The sequence below is a fragment of the Scyliorhinus canicula genome, chromosome 10 (assembly GCF_902713615.1).
Source record: "Scyliorhinus canicula chromosome 10, sScyCan1.1, whole genome shotgun sequence".
NCBI classification, from domain to species: domain Eukaryota; kingdom Metazoa; phylum Chordata; class Chondrichthyes; order Carcharhiniformes; family Scyliorhinidae; genus Scyliorhinus; species Scyliorhinus canicula.
This window is the reverse complement of record NC_052155.1, coordinates 58,492,610-58,503,848: the sequence shown is the minus strand read 5'-3', so window position 1 is coordinate 58,503,848 and position 11,239 is coordinate 58,492,610. Positions and strand designations below refer to the sequence as shown.

At 44.5% G+C, this 11,239-nt stretch overlaps 1 protein-coding gene across 3 annotated transcripts in view; it reads right to left on the bottom strand.

Annotated features, from left to right (window-relative positions):
* rad54b (RAD54 homolog B) overlaps positions 1-11,239 on the bottom strand; it is a 213,489-nt gene that overhangs the window by 139,667 nt on the left and 62,583 nt on the right. The gene's annotated exons all lie outside the window — the stretch shown is intronic.

Sequence of the window (11,239 nt, the reverse complement as noted above, 5' to 3'; positions counted from 1 at the left end):
CTGCTTCATCTTGTACAACACTGGTACCTTGTTTGTATTGTGTGAGCTAGTTTTAGCTCCAGAAATTGACTGCCTCTAGCTGAAGCGGATTCAGAATCATCAGAATTAGACACACTTAGTTGCTACAAAATCATGTTCACTCATCATTTTGGCAACTGATTATTGTTATTCGCAGTGGAAGAGGCAGAATGAACTCTCAGCCTATCCGGCTTAGGATCAGCCCATTACCAACTGGCAACGGCGAATACTATTTATCTCATTACTGCCATTGGCATTTCACTTTCCGGGAGTGATTTTCTCTTAGGATGAATCCTCTGAAAGCACATGAACCATGCCATTTATGCAATGACATTGGCTCTGTATGGTTGTAATTGGAGACAAGCCTCAAAGATGAAAGGGGGAAAAAAGTAGCAACACTATTTAAAAGAGCAAGAGAGACACTTTATCATGTTGCAAAAACACTTGTTTAAAAACATGAAAAAAGCACTGAAAAGGTTTGCGCTGGAGTATGCAGCATTTGTATGGCAGCAGCAGAACAGCACTTTTTGAGCAGAAAGCCCCCAAATAAAATGACACAACGCACCAATCTTTAACTAATACCAATTCAACTAATAACAATCAGAGCTCAAGTACAATAAGTCACACAATGTCAAACAGGGGAAATCAACCACTGAAATGATCAAATAAATACACATTCTTATTAAATACAACCAAAGAGATATGCATAAAATTTGCACAGCACACCATGTTCTGTAATTCAATTCATTTCCTTTATTTAGTACAGGCACAAACATTGAATGCTTCAAGTGACAGGATAATGAATTTGCATCTCAGTGATGTACACCATCTACAGAGTACTACTGTATTTACAAAGCATGTCATTGCTATTCTGTACACATGCCCTTCAGAAACCCAGCCAGGATAATTCCCTGCAGAAAACCATTGAGTGCTACAAAGAAAGGATCACCACTTCATACTGCTGTGCTCGTCAGTTAATTAGTGGGAATTTCCACAAGAACACATTTTAACTGCAACACTAATGTAATGGAACGTAGCACTCAGAGATCTGGTTTGCCAACCTTTAAAGCTTTTCATTTTACTGCCAATATTGTGAAATTCAGAATCAATAAATATTCAGACACATACAATAATTACCAACTGCAAGACAACATGGTAGGGAAGAAAGCAAATAAAACCGAATCTATGGGACCTCTTCATTCAGCACATTTGCTGCAAAGATGGTTCCATAATTCCAAGATTTGTTTAAACTTTGCATTTGCTGCTTTTTTTTTGACATATATTGCTTAATCTGCCCAACAAAGAATGTTTGAAATGGAGAAGTTAATTTCTGTTTTAACACAGAAAAAGAAGCACGGATTTTCTCTCAAAGTGACGAAAGCAGAACCTCAAACACTCCTTTCCATATGTTTGAGCTCCTGGTGGTCTGGATCCCAGCCAGTTCATATTGCATACAGTACGTATTTCGGAGCAGTGGTGAAATAGACAACTCGTATATTCATTGCTACTTAAAACGTTTCCTGATCATAAATCTGATGTTGGAGGACACACTACACAGGTCACCAATTAAAATAAATTAGTTGACGACCCATAGCTAGTGATATTTTCTGCTGGCAGCATAAGCAATAAAAAAGACCTCCTGTGACGGGTTGCCATGTTACCATAGGCACTAATGGCACCTGTCATATTACATCAGTGGCTCTAGCAGAGGGACAGCCATGGGTGGCAGTGACGTAACATAAATCCCGCATTATAGACGGTAAATAGGCCATGCAGACAAAGAGCTCTGGTGCAATCGGCTGATCATAGCCTTATCTGTTTACACAGAATGCTGTTCTGAAGACCTTCCAACTTTATTTCTGAATGATTTGAAGGATCACTTCCCCCTCCCACCCCAATTACTATTGCAACAATAAATTATATCAGTATACCTAGCTTTGTTATCAGAGAAAAATATTCCAATTTACTTCAGAGAAAAGGGTCACAATTCTCCGGTCGTTGGGATTCTCTTTTTCCGCTGGCAGCGCACCGCTGCCTGTGGGTTTCCTGAAGCATGGGATGGCTTCAATGAGAAATCCCATTGACATGCACTGGGAATAGAGAACCCGCTACCAGCAAACGGCGCGCCCCAAGAAACAGGCGGCTGGGGCACTGGAGAATCCCACCCAAAATAGCTTAAAAAACACAGCAAACCCAAGGAGTAGAAATTGGGATGCGAGACCTAAAGTTTACTCAAAGAGTAAACGGCTTAATTGGGAGATTGACTCCCTACTGAAGGCCAGGTCTGATGCATTCAAGTCAGGCGATCCTGACCTGCACAAGAAATCCAGGTACGACCTCTGCAAAGCCATCCGGGATGCCAAGAGAGAATATCAGATCAAGCTAGAGTCACAGACTAGCTTTACAGACTCTCGTCGGTTGTGGCAAGGCCTAAACAACATATTGGGCTACAAAGCAAAGCAGAGCAGCACCTCCAGCAGCAGTGCACCCCTCGCCGATGAACTCAATGCATGTTATGCTCGGTTAGAGCAGGAAACCATGAATCCGCAGTCGACTACCCCAGCAGCCCCGTACACATCCATACCCACCATCACAGCTTCCGAAGTCAGATCAGCCTTCCTGAAAGTGAACCCTCGGAATGCGATAGGTCCGGAGGGGGGTCCTGGTCGTGCACTCAGAGCCTGCGCAGAACAGCTGCCAGATGTGTTCGTGGACATCTTCAACCTGTCCCTAGTCCGCTCCGAGGTCCCCACCTGCTTCAGGAAGACTACCATTATACTGGTGCCAAAGAAGAACCAGACAACGTGCCTCAATGACTACCGTCCAGTGGCCCTGACATCAGTCATTTTTTAAAAAAAATTTAGAGTACCCAATTATTTTTTTGCCCATTAAGGAAAATTTAGTGTGGCCTCACCTACACATCTTCGGATTGTGGGGGCAAAACCCATGCAAACACAGAGAGAATGTGCAAACTCCACACAGACAGTGGCCCAGAGCCGGGATCGAACCTGGGACCTCAGCGTCATGAGGCAGCAGTGCTAACTACTGCGCCACCGTGCTGCCCTGTGACATCAATCATAATGAAGTGTTTCAAGAGGTTGGTCATAAAGCACATCAATTCCATATCCCAAGGATGCTTAGATCCACTGCAATTCAGATACCGCCACAACCGGTCCACAGTAGACGCCACATCCCTAGCCCACACTCATCCCTGGAGCACCCCGACAACAAAGACTCTTACATCAGACTCCTATTTATTGACTACAGCTCAGCCTTCAACACCATAACCCCAGCCAAACTCATATCAAAGCTCCAAAACCTAGGACTTGGCTCCTCACTCTGCAACTGGATCCTCGACGTTCTGACCCATAGACCACAATCAGTAAGAATAAACAACACCTCCTCCATGATAGTCCTCAGTACTGGGGCCCCGCAAGGCTGCATACTTAGCCCCCTACTATACTCCCTATACACACGTGACTGCGTGGCAAAATTTGGTTACAACTCCACATACAAGTTTGCTGACGACACGACCATAGTGAGTCGGATCTCGAGCAACAACGAGTCAGAATACAGGAGGGAGATAGAGAACCTAGTGGAGTAATGTAATGTGTAAACAACAGCATTCTCTCGCTCAATGCTAGCAAAACTAAAGAGCTGGTCATTGACGTCAGCAAGTAAAGTACTGTACACATCCCTGTCTGCATCAACGGGGCCGAGGTGGAGATGGTTGACAGCTTCAATTCCTAGGTGTGCACATCACCAAAAATCTGTCCTGGTCCACCCACGTCAACGCCAAGAAAGCACAACAGCGCCTATACTTCCTCAGGAAACAAAGGAAATTCGGCATGTCCACAGTGACTCTTAACCAACATTTACAGATGCACCATAGAAAGCATCCTATCTGGCTGCATCACAGCCTGATATGGCAACTGCTCGACCCAAGAATCTTCAGAGAGCCATGAACATCGCCCAATCCATCACACAAACCCGCCTCCCATACATTGACCTCCCGCTGCCTGGGGAAAGCGAGCAGCATAATCAAAGAACCCTCCCACCCGGCTTACTCACTCTTCCAACCTCTCCATCGGGCAGGAGATACAAAAGTCTGAGAACACGCACAGATTCAAAAACAGCTTTTTCCCCGCTGTTACCAGACTCCTAAACCAGCCCCTTGTGGACTGATCTGATTAATACTGCACTCCTGTATGCTTCACCTGAAGCCGGTGTCTATATATTTACATTGTGTACTTTGTGTTGCCCTATTATGTATTTTCTTTTCTTTTCATGCACTAAATGATCTGTTTGTACTGCTCGCTGAAAAATACTTTTCACTATACCTCGGTACACGTGACAATAAACAAATGCAGCGCAATCCAATCCAATCCAATCCAAGAGGTGGGTTTTAAGGTTGACCTTAAAAAAGCAGAATCAATTCTGACTGGCCGAGATAATGCCATGGAGACAGCAAGGGGAACTACGGGCTCCCATGTTTTCGGGTAATTATAAAAAGGTTGAAGGCTTGAACATATTAATTTTGTTTGCAAAAGAATGCGTCCCTCTGTATGAACGTGTGTCATTTCTAGCAAGTGTAAATGAGTATGTTACAAGCTCAACTGATGAACTCAAAACTGACTGTTAGTGTAGCTATTAGTGATGCAGTAAAGTATGCAAAAATAATGTCGGAATATATCAGGGTATATTGGGGTAAATAAGTAATCCATGCTCTTTAAACATTATTAGAACATAGAACATACAGTGCAGAAGGAGGCCATTCGGCCCATCGAGTCTGCACCGACCCGCTTAAGCCCTCACCCTATCCCTGTAACCCAATAACCTTTTGGACACGAAGGGCAATTTAGTATGGGCAATCCACCTAACCTGCACGTCTTTGGACTGTGGGAGAAAACCGGAGCACCCGGAGGAAACCCACGCAGGCAAGGGGAGAACGTGCGGACTCCGCACATACAGGGACCCAGTGGGGAATCGAACCTGGGACCCTGGAGCTGTGAAGCCACAGTACTATCCACTTGTGCTACCGTGTTGCTATTGCATGAAGTAGGAGTTTGAAATATTTTTTACTTTAAAAATGTACACCTGCTTATATCTAGATATTTCTTCAAGTATGCTTGAATTAGGATTTTTGCTGCAAAAATAACAGGCTAAGAAAGCTCACTATTACTCACATGAAAATCAAAAGCGACATCCACAGACTGCATGGTTCATCACCAAAATCCAGAGGTTTCTGTCCAAGATGCCCCACTTTCCTGAAAGCAGTATCTTGCTATCTGGTTCATCATTCCAGTACTTATTTTAGAAATAGGAATGAGGCTAGCCAGAAAAAAAAGAACTTGTCCATTCCAGTACAACTGTCCTTTTTTTAAAAATAATTTTTATTGGAATTTTTTACAGAAAATATAACAACAAACAATGAAAAGCAACAATAAAACACCATAATAACTGTAACACCCCCAAGACCCTATCAACGCATGTATCACACACCCCCACACCCCCAAACCCAGTAAACAAGAGAACTTAAAAATAAATTAAATTAAAATTAAATAAGCAAACATAGTCAACGTCCCCCTCCCCTCCCCTCCCTTTTTCCCCCCCGGGTTGCTGCTGCTGCTGACCCAGTACCCTATCGCTGAGCCAGAAAGTCGAGGAAAGGTTGCCACCGCCTAAAGAACCCTTGTACCGATCCTCTCAGGGCGAATTTGACCTTCTCTAGCTTAATAAAACCCGCCACAACTATCCTTTTAATGGTGTGGCAAATCTTAAGTGCCAAACCATCAGTGGCACTGAAAATGAACTTTTACAAATGCAGAGTCTCATTCCTTCTGATTTTAACCGTTATTGGAAATTTGAAAATAACAAAACTATCATTTGTTTTATATCTCTCTCAATTTCATCTTTCATAAGAACACAAGAACTAGGAGTAGGCAATTCAGTTCCTCAAGCCCACTCCACCATTCAATACGATCATGGCTGATCAAATCTGAGCTTCAACTTCATCTTCATGCCCAATTTCCATAAACCTTCAGCCCACTACTAAGTAAAAATCCATCTATGTCCTCCTTAAATTTACTTCAAGTACCAGCATCCACCACACTCTGGGTAGTGAATTTCACAGATTCATGACACTTTGAGAGAAGTAATTTCTCTTCATCTGTTTTACATCTGCTACCACTTATCAAAAGGCATACGCAGGTACAAAATGAGTAGCCTGCAGCAGCCCCCTTAAGGCTTATGTTAGACCACTTAATGGTTAGTGCAACTATCCAGATCATGTGCAAGACAGTTCTGCCTACTTGCACTTCCATTTCGCATTTATGGTCCCGCAATCAATAAAATTTATTTATTTATTTAAGAGGGAAACCTCAGGCGGCAATTAAACCAGCACCTTTAATACAAATTCCTAATTGATTGCATGGGACCCCTGCCTAAAACAAAACGTGGGAATCAGTTTCTGTTGACCATAATGAATCTGATTACTAGATTTCCGGAGACAATTCCATTAAGAAGCATTACATTTAAGAGGGATGTAGAGGAGCTAACCAATTTTTTTCTTTACTAGATATCGACTGCCAAAAGAAATTCAATCAGATCAAAGATCCAATTTTATTTCGAAGCTGTTCAAGGAAGTTATGGATAGCTTAGGAATGAAGCAATTTAATTCAAATGGAGTATCATTCGGAATCACTAGGGGTATTTGAAAGATGGCATCAAACTCTAAAGACAATAGGCGGGATTCTCTGATCGTGAGGCGAAGTGTTGACGCCATCGTCAACGCCATCTCGTTTCACGACGGCGTCAATATGCCCTCAAAAGCAGCGATTCTGACCCATATAGGGGGACAGCATGGCACTGGAGCGACCCATGCCGCTCCAGCTGCCGATGCCAGCGTCAAATTGGCGCCGGGGGTCTGCGCATGCATTCTGCAACTGGCGCCAATGCACGCAGGCGCGGTGGCTCCGTTCTCCACGCGGGCTCCCACGCAAAGTGCAGGAGGGCTACAAGGGCCGGCGCGGAGCAAAAGAGGCCCCAGCCAGAGGGGCCGGCCCTCCGATCGGTAAGCCCCGATCGCGGGCCAGGCCACAGCGGAGGCCCCCCCCTGGGGCCGGAACCCCCTCCCCCCCACACCAGGCCACCCCCGGATGCATGCACGCTGAGGTCCCGCTGGGTAAGACCACACGTGGACGGAGCCGGTGGGACTCGGATATTTTGTGCAGTCGCTCGGCCCATCCCTGGCGCAGGATCGGGGGGGGTGCCGCTCCACGCCGACCGTGCCTGCGCCAATTCTCCGCTCTCCAGAGAATCGGCAGACTGGCGTCATCACGCGATTTGTGCCCGGCCCGATGTATGCCGAGAGAATCCCACCCCATGTCGAGGGCCTATAGTCAGGATTATCCAGAGGATTGGGATAAAGGAATTATATTTGTATCATTTGCAATTAAGGATGCACCTAATGAATCAACTAAATTCAGTCCATTTGAATTGATTTTTGGTCATGAGGCGAGAGGACCATTTACATTGATTAAAAGAGAAATTGGTCAGTCAGTGTTCGGAGGCTACTTTGTTGAACCATGAATCAAACTTTGGGGAGAGATTAACTAGGGCTGGTGAGCTGGCTGGAAAGCATTTAAAGTTGTCATACCCTGATGAGAAACAAGAGGCGGATAAGAAATCAAAGATTTGTAGTTTTGTTAATGGGGAGAATGTGCTAGTTTTGTTACCAATGGTAGGTGTGATAATACTAAATTTTTCAGTCCGGAGGTAATCAGCAGTCGAACACCAGATAACTTAAAAGAACCTTTTATTTACTGCAGCACAAGTGTAACTCAGAGTTACAGCAAGTGAAAAAGCCAATTTTTCTTAGTTACAGTTGACTATATATTCTTACAAAACCCCTCAAGCCTTTCAATCATTAGTCGTACAATTAGCTCATTACGCCCCTCCTTCATGTAATTATTTCTGCCCATCATTAGTAATAGTTAATTCACATTTTCATAATATAGCAAGTCTTTATCGACAGTCCTGAGGAATGTAGTTCTCACAAACAGTTAGACTCCCACGGATAGTTCACAGGCTTTCCAGACAACCAACCTTCTCTGATAACACCTTCTCACAGAAGCAATTCATTTTAAAATGCACGTACACATTTTGCACAAACTTGACATTCCATTTCCCATCAAGCTCTGATTTTTAACTTGACCAAACTCTCATTCCATTTCCCATTAAGCTCTGATTCTAACTTGAGCCAAACTCTCAGGTGAACCATTAAAAGCAAGGTTTGGTGGGCTTTATCAAATTGAAAGGAAATTGAGTGGGGTGAATTATTTGATAAGAACGCCAGACAGAAGGAAAACTCAGAGTGTGTGATGTTACTATGCTCAAACGGTATTTTGATAGAGAAGGAGAGAACGAAAGGAGGAGGAGGTGTTAGTTATTGCGACTCAGGAAAAGAGATAAATTCAACGATTCTGAATTTGACATTCCTCAAATTAAATTGGATAATGAGGAATTAATGTGAAATTGGGATTAATTATTGACTTATCTTTGGAGGGAAATCAAAATGACCTAGAAGAGTTAATACAGTCATCGAGAGCTGTATGTGGGAATAAATGGGAAGTACGAAAGTATGCATGATGTGGATGTAGGAAATGATATTCCCATTAAACAACATCCATACAGGTTCAATTCACTAAAGTTAACACAGGTATAAAAGGCGATTGACAGCATGGTTAGGGATGATATCAGCAGGGGAGGGTCTCGGAGATATACAAGGAATTGATATAGTGCAAAGGGGTCCCAACCTGGGTTGTGAAGAGGAAATTGGGGTGGGGGGGCGGAGTTGGGAGGGGAGTTGGAAGTGGGACTATGGGAAAAGGCCTCGAGGAGAGTCAATTCATCCTCATTGTGTGCCAGGCTTAGTCTGATCCAATTCAAGGTGGTTCACAGGGACTCATATGACTGTGGCCCGGTTGAGTAGGTGTTTTGAGGAAGTGGAGGATAGGTGAGGACGCAGTGGGGGAAGCCCGATGAATCATGTACATATGTTCTGGGCGTGCCCAAAGTTGAGGGGATTCTAGCAGGGATTTGCGCTCGTTATGTCAGAGGTTCTGGAAGGGAGGGTGATTCGGAGTCCAGAATTGGCAATATTTGGGGTATCGGAAGATTCGGGGGGGGGGGGGGGGGGGGGGGGGGGTGCGGGGGCATGTTCTGGCCTTCTCTCTTCGCTGGTGGCCTGGAGACGGATTTGCCGGGATGGAGGGACTCGGAGCCTCCAAAGTCAGGAGTGTGGGTCAGTGACATGGCAGGGTTTCTCAGGCTGGAAAAGATTAAGTTCGCCTTGAGGGGCTCAATGCAGGGGTTTGCCCGGAGGTGGAAGCCATTCATCGACTTCTTCAAGGAAAATTGAATGTCAACAGCGGGGGGGGGGGCATGAAATGGGAGGCATGGTAGTGTAAGACAAGGACAGGAAACGTCGTATACGGGTAATTAGGAAATAGGGTAGTAGGGGATTTTTTTAAATGTTTTTTGCGTGTGTTGGCCCGCTCGATTGCTTAAGAAATGTTAAAGTGTTAAAGCTGTGAAAATTACAAATGCTTCAATAAAATATTTTTTAAATAAAAAAGGATGATATCAGCAAAGTGAATTGCAGAGATTGGAGCTCACCAATTGTCATGGCACCGAAACCAGATGGAACACAACAATTGTGTGTTGACGATAAAAAGATCCACGCAGTTACGAAGTCAGATTCATATCATAATATTCGTTTGGAAGACTGTGTTGAAAAGGTGGGACAAGCAAATGTTATTACCAAACTTGACTTGCTTAAAGGATATTGAGGTACTGAGGAGGGTATCAAGGTCGCAGGAGTGTACCGGCAGACAGGAAGGTGGGTTGAAGTGTGTCTACTTCAATACAAGGAACATCCAGAATAAGGTAGGTGAACTTGGAGCGTGGATTGGTACTTGGGACTACGATGTTGTGGCCATTACGGAGACATGGTTGGAACAGGGACAGGAATGGTTGTTGGAAGTTCCGGGGTATGATGTTTCAGTAAGAGTAGGGAAGGTGGTAAAAGAGGTGGAGGAGTAGCATTGTTAATCAAGGATAGTTTAACGGCTGCAGAAAAGCAGTTCGAGGGGGATCTGCCTACTGAGGTAATATGGGCTGAAGTTAGAAATAGGAAAGAAGCGGTCACATTGTTAGGAGTTTTCTATCGGCCCCCAAATAGTAATAGAGATTTGGAGGAAGAAATTGCAAAACAGATTACGGATAGGTGTGGAGGTCTCGGGGTAGTTGTCATGGGTGACTTTAACTTTCCAAATATTGATTGGAACCTCTATAGGTCGAACAGTTCAGATGAGGCAGTTTTTGTACAATGTGTGCAGGAGGGTTTCCTGACACAATATGTGGATAGGCTGACAAGAGGTGGGGCCACATTGGATTTGGTACTGGGTAGTGAAACGGGCCAAGTGTTAGATTTGTTTGTGGGAGAGCACTTTGGAGATAGTGACCACAATTTGGTTTCTTTTTCACTATTGCAATGGGGAGGGATACGGCCATACGGCAGGGCAAGGTTTATAATTGGGGGAGGGGTAATTATGATGCGATTAGGCAAGAATTAGGGAGCATAAGATGGGAACAGAAACTGTCAGGGAAAGGCACAAATGAAAAGTGGAGCTTGTTCAAGGAACAAATACTGCGTATCCTTGATAGGTATGTCCCTGTCAGGCGGGGAGGAAATGGCCTTGTGAGGGAACCATGGTTCACAAAAGAGGTTGAATGTCTTGTCAAGAGGAAAAAGGAAGCGTATGTAAAAATGAGAAAACAAGGTTCAGTTGGGTCGCTTGAGGGTTACAAGGTAGCAAGGAACGAGAATGGCTTAGGAGAGTTCGGAGGGGCATGAGAAGACCTTGGTGGGTCGGATCAAGGAAAACCCCAAGGCTTTTTACTCTTATGCGAGAAATAAAAGAATGACCAAGGTGAGGTTAGGGACGGTCAAGGACAGTAGTGGGGACTTGTGCATGGAGTCAGAAGAGATAGGAGAAGGGTTGAATGAATTCAGTGTTCACCAAGGAGAGGGGCCATGTTTTTGAGGATGAGAGTGTGATACAGGCAGGTAGGCTGGAGGAGGTAGATGTTCTGAGGGAGGATGTATTATCAATTTTGAAAAACCTTAGGGTCGACAAGTCCCCTGGGCCAGATGGGA